The sequence below is a fragment of the Nannobrachium achirus genome (assembly GCF_963921795.1).
Source record: "Nannobrachium achirus genome assembly, chromosome: 12".
Lineage (NCBI taxonomy): Eukaryota > Metazoa > Chordata > Actinopteri > Myctophiformes > Myctophidae > Nannobrachium > Nannobrachium achirus.
In genome coordinates this window covers 40,224,395-40,238,458 of record NC_137832.1, presented here as the reverse complement: position 1 = coordinate 40,238,458, position 14,064 = coordinate 40,224,395, and positions in this window count along the sequence as shown.

Below are 14,064 nucleotides of genomic sequence, written 5' to 3'. Positions count from 1 at the left end.
CCTGATGTCTGATTCCTTTTTTTTTACCCCCCTCCTTCTTCGAGTGTCTCCAATCGAGCAGGCTATATGGGATCTAACCTTGGCGAGTCACAATGAGACGAGTAGAGTAGTTGCTTGCTACAGGCCTGACGTGACGCGGTAGCTGGCAACACTGCGCACCCATAGGACACGAATACTAATAGGTACGACCCCCGCCCAGAGCCTTCGGAGCTATACAACGCGAGGAATGCTGTAGGACTACTGTAACTTATTTGTTTCCAGTGGTGGAAAAAGTACTCACACATTTCACTTATGTAAAAGTATCAATACAGCAAGATGTACTCAGGTTACAATAAAGATATATAATCAGACACACTTATTATAAACTGCTTGGTGCTGTCCATGGTGCTGAAGTTAAGTCAGGTAGGACTAAGATTTTCTTGAGCATTTTGGTATAAGTTCTCAAAGTACTAAAAGTAGGCTACGAAAAAAACAAAGTAGGCTAATGCAGAAGGTCCCATTTAACAAGTCTTCAAATGTATAAAACATCTTTTAAATGAAAATAGCAGATCTACAAGCTCACAATGTCGCATAGTATTGTGAGCTTGTAGATCGTCTATTTTCAAATAGAGAGGTTAATGCATTTGTAATAATAATCCAAATCTACAAAGTAACTAGTAAATTAAGTTTTGGAAATAATTGTAGTGAATTAAAAGTATAATATTTGCCTCTGAGATGTAGTGGAGTAGTAAAAGTATTGAAAATTATAAATACTCCAGTAAAGTAAAGTAAGTACAGTAGGCTACTTAAGTACAGTACTTGAGTAAATGTACTTGGATACTTTACACCACTGAATGGGACAGAGTCTATCTTAAAGCGTCATACTCCCCACCCCCCATTCCCATCCCCATTCTAAAATATGCTACTTAGGGACAAGTTTAAAAGCCCTAATCCATTGAGCATCCCAAACTTCATGTAGGATGGCTTTACAAAATGTAATCTTCTGTGTAAAGTTTGTCTGATTGTGGGTCTTGGCCATGCCTGCACAGTGCACATCCCAGTAGGATACTGTCATGTGTGTCAAAGGAACATGTCGTACATCAATTTCACATGTAAAAAAGAGGACCCAATTCTATTGGGAAGAGAAGTTCATTGGTCTTACTTTAGTACTCTTTCTTTGTGTGGGCTATATCAGAATATACTGTGAGTCTATAATATATTATTCATGCATAACATCAGATTTCTTGTATGCCTAACACCTGATTGTTCTTTAAGTTAATGTGTTGCATGAGCCTAACAAAAAGAAGATAAAGAAAAGTTTTGTTTTATTTTGTTATACTGTGTCATGCTATATGCATGCTCTAAAAACAATTCTAGAATCTGGATCCAATGGATGTTTTCATTTTCAGGCCATTCTTTGCTTGGCCACACTGCATAATTATGTAGATATTTTCAATAAATTAGAAGTCAAATAAGTCATTATTATTTAATTATTGTACATGCAAAGGAGGTCCCAGACAATCCATTTACAAAGGTACTTCAGACACCCATTTGTGTCACCCACGCGTATGCATGTGCACACGCACGCACGCACGCACGCACAGACTACTGTAGGTCTCTGAATGTCAAGTAAAAATGTCTGTAAGCAGGTGATATATGAATGAATGTGTCTATGGCCAATTACTATGAATGGATATTATGTACAGACTATCAACAGAATGAATGTGTACAGTGTTGACTGTGTGTTTCTGGGTATTATACACTGAATATATGACTGAATATATTTGACAGTCTGTCAACAGTCTGTCAACAATGAAATAAGTAAGTCGCTCATCAAGTTTCTGTAGTGTGTGTCTGTAGTCCATGTGCAAGTGTGCCAGGATCAAAGCTAGAGGCAGTAATAAGTCACCGGAAAAACGTTTTTTGGAAAGTGGAATATCCCTTTAATAAGTCTCATGAGACCAATGGTTTATAATATAGTGTGAAGTGAAAGGATCTGTGTGTGTGTGTGTGTGTGTGTGTGTGTGTGTGCGTGCGTGCGTGCGTGCGTGCGTGCGTGCGTGCGTGCGTGCGTGCGTGCGTGCGTACGTGTGTGCGTGTGCAAGCGTGTGTCCACTGTGCATGTGTGTGTGTGCTACAGTATACAGTAGGTGAGGTCCTCTGCCACCTTAAGGTGGTGGACGCAATGCTGGAGGCTATATGCTGAGGTGGTACTTTTGAATTCAGGTTATTGGTCTAGCTTCGCACTCCCAATGTTTTATTCATTCAGTAGATACATTCTAGGAAATGTTACATTAAATCTAGCCTTGGAAACCAAGACTTCTTTAAATCTGGCTTGTAAACATTAAGGTACTCTGACATTTAAACAATATTTTTATATTTAAGTGTGCCTGCCATGCAATGGCAAAACACTTATTGTAATCCGCCATACTTAAAGGGATATTTCACTTTCAAAAAACTTTTTGGCATTTTATCATCTAATCAGGCTTTTGGGAACACCCAGGAGAGTTTTTGAATATCTTCATTCAGTATTTAGATATTTGATATTAATTTCCCCCCCATTTTCCCCCTTCCAGGACCTTCCTATACAAACCCATTATAACTTCAAACTCCATTTTAACCATGATAGAATCAATGAAAACAACTGTCCTTTTTTCTGGTGACTCCTGACACCCTCCGAATATGTGAGCAGGCTGTGTTTTTTCGATGAAATCTTTCATTGATTTCTATTAATCTTTTGGGGAAATGTAAATTATTAAATACAATAAAAGATTATAAAAACTTGACCAAGTTGAAAAAATCCACACAATTTTCCTCCTCTTAGGAAATGGCACACGCAGAGGCTTTCCGCCTATGCTTTCCACCACTTTCCTCCTTTGTGGAAAACATAGGTGGAAAGCTTCTGCGCTGTACCATTTCCTCAGAGGAGGAACATTTGGTGGATTTTTATTTTATTAATATTTTTCATTTTTTTAATAAATCTTTATTCAAAAGTCATGACATACAAGACAATATAAAACAGACAGTGAAAGACAGAAAATGCTTTTCACTGGTCTTGAACCACCAACCTTTGATTCTCTAGGCAAAGTTCTTTCCTCTGTGCTATTGAGCCATAGTACGCCTATAGGGGCAAAATTGATTGTCCTTTGACACCTTTATTAAAATGTTCTGTCTTTCACTGTCCACCTAAATGGGAAAAAAAAACGTTTAAATTATGAAAAGAAAGCTTAGGCTTCTGAATCCTATGAGATTAATAACTGTGTTGTCCCTTGTAGACTTACTATGGCTCTATAGCACAGAGTAAAGACCTTGGCCTAGAGAACAAAGGTCAGTGGTTCAAGACCAGTGAAAGCATTTTCTGTCTTTCACTGTCTGTTTTGTATTGTCTGGTATGTCATGACTTTTGAATAAAGATTTATTAAAAAAAAAATGTTCCTCCTCTTTGGAAATGGCACAGCGCAGAGGCTTTCCACCTATGCTTTCCACCCCTTGCCTCCTCGGTGGAAAGCATAGGTGGAAAGCCTCTGCGGTGTGCCATTTCCTCAGAGGAGGAACATTTGGTGGATTCTTTCAACTTAGTCAAGTTTCTTTTTTAATTTATATCATTCAAAAGTCATGACATACAAGACAATACAAAACAGACAGAAAATGTTCTTCATCGGTCTTTAACCAACAACCTTTGGTCCTCTAGGCAAAGTTTCTTCCTTTGTGCTATAGAGCCATAGTAAGTCTACAGGGGCAAAAGTGTATCTCCTTTGACACCTTTATGTCTTCACTGTCCACCTAAATGGGGAAAAGAAAAACGTTTAAATTATGAAAAGAAAGCTTAGCCTTCTGAATCCTATGAGATTAATAACTTTGTTGTCCCCTGTAGACTTACTATGGTTCCATAGCACAGAGTAAAGAACTTTGCTCAGATAACCAAAGGTTTGTGGTTCAAGACAAGTGAAGAGCATATTCTGTCTTTCACTGTCTGTTTTGTATTGTCTTGTACAGTATGTCATGACTTTTGAAGAAAGATTTATATAAAAAAATATCTATCTATCTATCTATCTATCTATCTATCTATCTATCTATCTATCTATCTATCTATATATATATATCCCTCTGCCTTCCTATTGGCTGGGCTTTAAACATCCATAACTCCACTTCTCAACACGTTACTGGTCTCAAACTCGGTGGGTGGTCCCACAGTCCCAACGGCTAACCACTACTTCCGCTAATGCTAATGTTAATGCTAAAAATGCTAATGCTAACACCAACCGCTACACAAGGTTGCACACACTCAGCGAGCTGCAGGCACACTTAAAATTTCTTAGAAATTTTCTTTTCTAGTTTCATTTTAGGTATTAGCATGATAAACATTCTTCTTCCCTCAATATAATTTATATAATATAAGATAATATAAGCACAATTTAACGTTACTAATTGCCTCTTATGTGAGATTTTTTACCACCTGGATTCGAACATGGACTGCATATGAAAGCGGAACCCCCCTTGCGGCTAAGGAAGATTTTAAGCCTCTAGTCTACATTGAAGTAATTTTCCTATAGGGAAAAGAGGCATATTCCATGTTCATTAGCTCTACTCAGAGGGTAGACAGAAAGGGCACAGGACCGTTCCACCATTCTTATGAACCACTAGTCTCCTCAGATCATCAGAGGCCTGACAACCTGTAAATCAGGCCACAGTGAGGGCCTCATCATGGTGTCCAGAAGTCCTTCGTGACCAGTGACATGATTTATTCATTCATTAATGATTAATGATGATTCATGACTTCTTGGATTTTTCCAGCAGCTACTGTATAGAGAGAGAGGCATGATAGAGGTAAGAGTGGTGGACAGGATATGCCACAGTTCTGTTTGCTCTATTTAAATAATAATAACAATAATAATAATAAAAAATAGGCTATGTCCGGGGGGGGAGATTATTTTTTGCAGGTCTTTAAGTCCGAGTTTATCAAAAAAGCAGCTGGGTTAAGCACCGTTGGTCTGACCAGTTTAACATTCACCAGATTAGCATTCACCAGCTTCGGCAGGTTAGCATTTCACCAGGTTAGCATTGACCAGCATCGGCCGGTTAGCATTGACCAGGTTAGCATTCACCAGCGTTAGTTTTGCAGAGGTTAGGATTAGGGTTAAGGTTAGGTTTAGGTGTATCTCCGTCCCCCTGACTTTTGTCACCTCCGTGCAGCCAATCACACGCTTCCTCTGCCTTAACCCAGTTGCTTTTTTGATACACTACTACGCAAAAAACGCTCTCCCTTAACTCCCATGTCCGGGTAGCTAAGCTGGTAGAGCACTCACAAGGTCATGGGTTCGATCCCGGGCACCGCCAACTCAACGTATGAGTAGCACGGTTAGGGTGTGGCAAGTCGTGCGGCAACTCGGCAAGTACTGGGGAGCTGATGTTAGGTGTTGTGCTCCACCTCAGCAACCCATCTCCCCGGGGTCTAGCGCACTGTGAAACGGGGATAGACTCCCACGCTCTGACTGCAACAATAAGCGTCTCCGACCTACTTAATGGCATGCCAGAGTTAAAACAGTAGGGACAGAGGGAATAGGGAGAGTAAGTAGTATAGGCCGGTGAGGGAATTCAAGTCAATTCAAATGCGAGCTACAGAGGGAGAAGTGGGTTAGGTGAGTGTTTATATGTTGTGAGCGGAAGTGATCTGATTGGAGGCGGCTTGGAGGTGTGTTCGTGCTCCTGAATATGTGCTGGGAGCTCCATTTATCATCATCATCAGGGGCTCAGGAGGTGTAGGCATGCAGGGGTGTCACAAAACGGGGGAAAAGTGGGACTGAGTTACTAGGGCCCAAGGTGGAGGGGCCTTAATTATTTTATACATTAGTTTAGCTATTGAAAAATAGCAGATATACAAGCTCACAGCGCGGCACCGAGTGCCGCACTGGGAGCTTGTAGATCTGCTATTTTTGAAAAGTCGTGAAAATGTGTGCATTGCACACATTTTCATACATATATTCAAATATTTGCACACTGTGTTTTTTTTAAGGGAACAGTTGTAACTCAAATTTTGCTTCTGGGGGGTACCTGGAACTAAATATTTTGAGATGGGGGGGTCCGTGGCCGAATCATTTTGGGAGTCCTTCACATGAAAAGGTTTGAGCACCACTGACATAGAAACATATGTTTTTCAGAAAACCTTAGAAGGATTTGAAATATTCAAAGACTTGCACAAAATGTTCACGATTATTCAAAAAATAGCAGATTTACAAGCTCACTGTGAGCTTGTATATCTGCTATTTTTCAATAGTTAAACAACCCATTTACGCCTGACGTAAGTTTTCTGAATAAAGTCAAATATTATTCAAAAATTACAAAAACAAATATGCTGCTACATACTGTACATGAACACTAAAATGTGTTCCCGTCCTGAATGGGTAGCACAAAATGTGAGTGAATCCTTGTACCCAGGGCCCTGCAGAATTTGGTCAGACACCCCTGGGTGTAGGGCAGCCACTTGAGCATCTGAAGGTTCCTGGTTTGATCCCTGGCTCTCTCTGTGTTAGTACCCTTGAGCAAGAGTTAAATTTCATCGTTGTCGGGTGGAAACCTTGTATGTCCAAAACCGTTTGTTTTGTATTTATCATTTTAAAAAGGATTTAAACTAGTGAAAACAACCGATCTACAAGCACACAACGCCTCGCACCGTGAGGCGTTGTGTGCTTGTAGATCTGCTGTTTTCACTACTTTTGTGCGACGGCCTTGTATGATGAAGCAAGGCTTTACTTTGCGAAAAAATGTACAAATTTGAAACTTGGAGATACAAGGTTTCTGCCCGACAGTGACGATTTACTTTGTTGACTGCCCAGCCCCCAAAATGGAATGAGGCCGACATTTTATTTTTTATTTTTTCCTAATGAACCGACCGATCGGGAGTTGTCCCGCTTTTCACAATGGCCAGCACGTCCATGCAATTAACTGTACTGTCTGCTCCTCCTGATGAGTAGGACCTACTAGGTTAGTGCCTTGCATGCCATGGTTTCCTCTGCAGTCGGTGTGTGAATGTAATGCACATTGGAAAGTGTTGTGGTTAAAGGTGCTGTATAAATGCACAATTTATTTAGCAAATTAATGTCAAATGGAACTCCAGAAAAAGGTTGATACTGTAACACGGAAATAATCTATTGACATTTATATTGCCATTTGTTTTATACAGATATTTAAAAGAGCACAAATATGCACCGGGAGGTAAGCCCTACCTCACTCCATCTGTCTGTGTTGTTGTTTTTGTGTTATTGTCTGTGCATGAAAAGGCATGGAGCAATGTATGAGTTGTCATCATCACTAGGACAAACATGATGTCACAATGTTACCAGACAAAGGAAGAAATAAGCTTGGGAATGCTAATACCCCCCCAATGGGTGTGAGGTAATATATTAACAAAAGTTAATTAGTTAGTTAGTTAGGTAACATGCATAGTATTATTTAATGATTAGAGACACTGGTTACAGTAACTGTTAATTAATGCTTATTATTTTGTATTAACTCATGTAAATTAATCTACCTGGGGTACCCATTCAAGACGAATAATTAGGAATATTTGCTATTTTGAAATATGCCATGGTGGAAGTTACTGAGGGGTAGTCTATTTTTTGTAGATTGGCTAATACACAAAAGAGCATTAGTTCTGTGTAATATAGGTTAATTTGAACCTGAGCATACAGCAGTCCATTAAGCAAATGATATGGTGTGGGGTGATAGCTGTGGGGAAACAATAGGTTACTTGAGTAACTATACAAGTAAATGACAAATGGATATATACTGTCGATGTAAAGTGGAACAAAATGTAGGGAAAAACAAATAAACAAAACATCAGCATCCTTTAGGTCATATATTTTTCTATCTCAGTATTTGATATGGACTTTGTGGTAAATTTATTTGTTTAAAAAACATGCTGACTTTGCACAATAAGTGTAAATGTCCATTCCCTCCTGGGGTTATTACTCCACAAAGAAAAGTTTTCCTTTTCATATAAAAAAATAAGATATGCCTCTATAAATGTACAACACTCCTTTGAGACATAAATACTAGTAAGTATTGACATTATTTCTGCCAAGATTTTCACGTTTTAAGGCATAGGCTTCACTGTAAGAAAACACTGATTTCCAATGTGAGGTCTAAATTATTTAGATCTACACAAAGAATATACAATATGAAGAAGAAGAAGAAGAAGAAGAAGAAGAAGGAAAAAAAACAGGTTCACTGAACAGCATGGATCTACAAACATGATCCACAATTTCACACCAAAGAGGAACTAATGTGAAACATCAAATTAATTAGTCTAGTGATGAATGAAAAATGAAAATCCAAACCGGCTAAACATGTACAAGTATAACTAATTGTACCTCAAAGCCAGAAGAAAATATCTATTGTATGCTGTTGTCATCCAGGTCAGCTCATCCACTGGAAATGCATGTGAAATAGATCCATTTAACAGAATATTTTAGCAGAACAAATGTTATCTAATCTGGTCAAGAAATAGCTCTACTATGAAATTAACTTCAAGTGACAAAATACAGGGTGGTAAGAAAACACAGATACATGCTATAACTCCACACATCAGCCAGTCCATAGGCAATGGAGCAGATGAAGGTTGTGTAAGCTTTCTGGAAGCCCTCTGGAAGCCCATTTCCATCACTGGGTTCTCAAAAAGTTCTATTTCGGGACTCTGAGGTACTCTGGGGGGTTATTGTGATTAATGTCAGAATTCTTGAGTGTTGAGAATTGAGATATGAAGTTGAGAAAATAAACAAATATAATTGTGTTTTATTCAGCACCAGAAATGGACTTCCATACCATGCATCTCTGATTTTTCAACCTTTGTCTGATTTTCACACGTTGACATTATTTTTTACAAAAGCCGATTGGAATCTGCGAGATCTTAGGAATAATACAGTATAGTATATGTTATTAAATGCTTATATTCATGCAGTTTGGTGGTTTTGTGGTTACACGTTTTCTGCCATGTGGAAAGCCTGGTGACGAAAATGTAATTCTATTTACTACAAACACTCAGGAGCCTCTGCAAAGCCAAATCTTGAATCTTTGTATATGGTTAACTGTGGTTACAATTAAGCCATGCCATTATATGGCAAGCAGTGTGTTACTTGGAAATGAATAACTATGGCTGTGGCTCTGGCTGTATGGTCCTACAGTTGAGCCTGTAACAAAGTTATGTCTAAACAAAACTTAATATATTTATAAACTTGTTATTGATGATGTTTGGGTTGAAATGTCTCCAATAAAGAAGGGAATAAATAGGTTTTCCCTCATTGTTTTATGTACTGTAGATGATGGTAACCCTTCTTAAATAACAGACCATTTCAAGATGAACATCACAACCAATGAACATTTTACAGAGAATAATTCAAAGTATCCAAATATAATTTGAATACCTTACTGAATTGGAGCTATTCCACTGATCGATTCTTACAATAGTAAGTGGCGCATAAATCTATAGCCGTGAAGTAATCCCTGAAAACCGCAGCAAACGCAGGTCCGGACCTGCCGTGTTAACCTATGTTATATGAGCATCATGTGTGTAAAGGTGGGGAACAGAGAACACTGGATTCCCAAATGTCCCCCTACACATTTACCCATTTCAATGATTTATTGATGTGAGACAACAAGCTGGTTCAAGGTAGCTTTTCTTCCAAGCTATCCAACCTGCACAACAGTCACGCACTACCTCCTTATCTTTTCCTCTATCGTGCATCTACAGTAGTCTTTCTTTCCTACTTGGTTAGTCCATCCAGCGGTTCATGATTCACTTCAACCCGTTGATCTTGCCAGGATTGTTAAAAAGAGGAGAAGAAGAGATAGCACAGGAAGCAGAAGACGAAGAAGCCAATGACCCAGTTGATGGAGTAGATGTAGATGATCACCATGTCCATGTCGAAGCGCCAACCACGGGGGGAATCCTCAAAGTCCATTGCGTCCAGACGGTAACCTCCTCCATGGGGAAACTGCCGCCGGGCGATGGGACTAGCTGGTCTCTGGAAGCCTGGGAATGGGGACAAAATGGTGCAACTGGTCACATTCATAGAAGTGGACACACTTGTTAATTCTCAACTGTTTCAGGGGTCTCAAGCTGAAAGGATTGATAAACTTGCCTCCGAAGATGCGAAAAAGTTTTCTGCAGCTCGGGAGAGGCCACTTTGCACAACTTGCTTTTTGGAAGTTCTGTTTTCGAGAGAGGTACTCCTTTGGGAAGAATGTCCTTGCTGTTTGATTCAGCTCTGTAAGAGAGGCACATGTACAATCAGAAGATGAGCTCAGACTTAAGTCAAGGCCTCTTATCCTGCTCCTTCTCTCCAGAGTCTATTTAGATTATGCTTGATTTTATGCAATGTATTCAAGCAATCTAAGAAAAAGCATCATCTGCAGCAACACATACTGTAGGGCAGCTTCTTTTCACTCTACAGCTATCTCCTTCTGACCTTGGCTTTGGTAATCAACACAAGAATCTTATCTAAAATCCTTGCCACCTAATCACCATCAAGAGCCCTTAATGTGTCTGGTCAGCCACTCTGCTTTTTTGTCCCTGTCCCTCTCGGTCTCTCTCCTTACTACTAGAAGTAGGCCAAAATGAATCACACAACCTCATTAGGTATTCACAGATCCAAATCAGACTTGGATTGCTGTATGATATGTTCCTATCTAATCAGCAAGGACAGATTGCGAACATCAAGCTAGATTTAAAAGAAAGTAATGAAGTAAAAAGAAGTATAAGTTAACAAAGGCACAATGGAAATAGGCCACAGAATGCAAATTGTGGTCGACAGAAAATGGCAAATAAATTATTTTATAACCAACTTCATAATTTGTCATGCTACAATATAAATGAATACTTCATTAAACTGCTAACTGTATCCAAATAAAGGTGTGGAATTGTATTACATTATGTCGGCAGGGTCTAGAATCTAGACATTGAGGGCCCTATTATGATCCAGGTCTTATGCCTTATGCCTTAACGTCTTTACCTTTTTTTCACTATTTTGAAAAACACTTTTAAATACTTCAAATGCTGATCTACATCTGCACGTTGTGAACTTGCAGATCAGCTATTTGAAATATTTAAAAAACAAAAACAAAATAGTAAAAAAAAAGCAAAGTAGTTAAGGCATAAGGCATAAGACCTGGATCATAATAGGGCTCTAGACTCTAGTCTAGATGACCTATCTGGCCAGAGCTGAGCCGACAGTTTGCTCCTCTCCCTATGGGGGACTTGCAACTGAGTCCTCTCCACAGTTTAGATTTCATATCTGTTTGCCTTCATTATCAACAAACACTCACTGAAGAATATAGAACACTGTTTCCCCAAACCATGGGTCTGGACCCATTTGTGGGTCGCGGACACATTTTTATGGGTCCCTAAATGATTTATTTCCTACATTTTATTACAATTATTTCAAAACATTTTAAATTCGTTTTATTAATTAAAAACGAAATAATAATAATTTCATGAAGAAATAAAAGAAAAATCTAAGAAATTCCATAAATTTGAGAACAAGTTTAATAAGTGGTAAAAAACGCTGATCTACAAGCTCAGAACGTGGTGAGATGCGACGTATTGTGAGCTTGTAGATCTGCTGTTTGACTCGTTTGAGTCCCGGGCAAACGTCTAATTTATCTTTTGGGTCTTGTGATAAAAAGTTTGGGAACCACTGCTATAGAAACTCATGTATGCATGTTACATGGATTTACACCTGATGAGCCAAGTGCTGTATGACAACATAATTTGTGTCTGATTATGTTTACAGTGATAGTCTACAGTAATCATTGCACTTAAATTTTAGACAAACCTTACACACAATGTGCATTGTTCCTTTAGGTGACTGTTTTCTCTCACCCTTTTGGAAGAAGACATGCGTGATGACGGTTCTGCAGAGAGGACAGGGGGTGTTGGTGGGGCTGTTCTTGGCCAGTGTCCTCAGACAGGGTTCACAGAAGATGTGGTTGCAGGGGTGGCACATGTAAGGGCTGAAGTACACATCCAGGCACACAGCGCAGATGTAACCCTCTCTGTCCGCTGCACTAAGATCATCGTCCTCACTGCTGCTGCTGGACGGGTTCCCGGTTGAACTCTTTGTGTAAAAGGAGAGATATTGAGCAGAGAGAGATAAACTTCCTCAAGGACAAGGGCTTTTCTTTTTTTTTTTTTACAGGATATTCAAGTCATAGTCATATCATGTTGTGATAGTTTTCCAAGTACAGTAAATATCATCAGTGTAAGCTTAGTTGTAAGCTAACTCCCCTCTATCCCTTTCTCTCAGACACTTTACAGTGCAAAACTGGGAGTAGATGCTGTGAAAGGTAATTAATGAGAATTACGATATATCAGGTGGAAAAGCACTCTGACTTCCATTTGAAGCTACATTATATGTGGAAGAAAACGTCATGTAAGCAAGCCTATATGAGCAAGCTGTACAGTACTGTATGTATACAGGGATTCAATTTGAATTTGCGAAAATTGGTGTGTTGGTTGTACTGACTCAGTACAGTTACCATAGTTAAAAACTTTTTTTTTTTTTAATTAAATACACAAGCAGTTTCCACAACTTTTGAAACATTTTGAAAGCGAAAGTTGTTTCACTTTCAACTATATGTGCCTGTGGGTTTTATAATCGATGAAAAGTATTAACAAGAGCTTATGCCTAAATAATAACTATATTGGATCCTTTGGAACACAGTCAGTATCAATTTCCTGAAAAGTAACGGTTTTGGAAATGGTTTCCATCTGACACCGACAATATTGAGGTGTGAAATGACTGAGCATTTTGACTTTCCCTGTCATAAGATGAGAGATAAGACCTTCTGGAAAGGTCAGTGTGCCCAGATCTCAACTGAAACATAAGGCACTCTGTACAAAAAACTTTCTTGCAAAGAGCAATTTCAGAAAGATATCATTGTTATTTTGTTGTATCGCCATGTCATTTTGATGACTGTCATTAAAAGTTATTATTAAAAGTGCCTTAAGTGACATCTGTTTGCTAAAATAAGTAATAATAACTCTATATTCTGATAGTTATCATTGCTATCAATAGTATCAAAGTTATCAAAGAGTGTTTGTTCAAAAATAGTCTCTCCATCTCTTTCATAAACAGAAAATATACTTTTTCAGGTCAGGGCTCCAACTTCATCCAAGAGAATGTACAACAATATGCAGAATACAAGATGAAACAAATGAACAGACACAATTGGAATTGGATCACAAGCTGATAAATTATCTTTAGCAGTGTTTTCTCTCCTCACCTTTTCTTTTTAGTAAAGAGCTAAAGAGTCAGACAGGTCCCTGTTACTGAACAACTACTTCATTGAATGATTACTAACAGAATCTAGAATATTTTTAACCAAATGTTGTTTTAACCAGACATATCAAGCTGTGTAATTTATCTGCCTCTTGGTCAGTTCACACTTGAAAAATCACACCCGTGCTGCTGATGATAGACCCACATGACATCACAGGATAGGGGGTCAATATCTGGTCAAATATCACTATTTGATACAATGGAAAAACATTTGGAAATGTGACAACATCAGTATTTGATACCATGGAAAAACACTTGGTCATACACACAAAGCCACGAAAAATAATCGATGGTGAGCCTGGGGCCGAGGACACCAAAGAAGGAGGGAGTGAGGAAGGTCAACTAAAAAGATCCAATTCTGAGAAATTGCAAGTGTGGTTGCCGTGACGCGAGTCACACTTGCAAATGAATTCCGTCTTACCATTTGAATTTTCCCCATTCAAGTCAATTGGGAAAAGGTATTCACTAATAAATGAATCCCCATATATGGAGATTTCTGTGTCAGTCCCTGTCCCATGTATGCCCATATACTGTATGAAGATCCCTGATGTCATCATCAATATTAAGCTCATATCTTGGAATGCCCGTATATGGACATAATGGTTGAATCTGCATTTTCTCATTTGGCTTCCATGTCAGTCTCAAGTGGTCTATGATGTCAGACATCTATGATGTCAGTCTTTTCCATATTTGGGAAAAGTTTATTTTTTGCATTTTCCCCATTCAAGTCAATTGAGAATCAAAAAAGTCA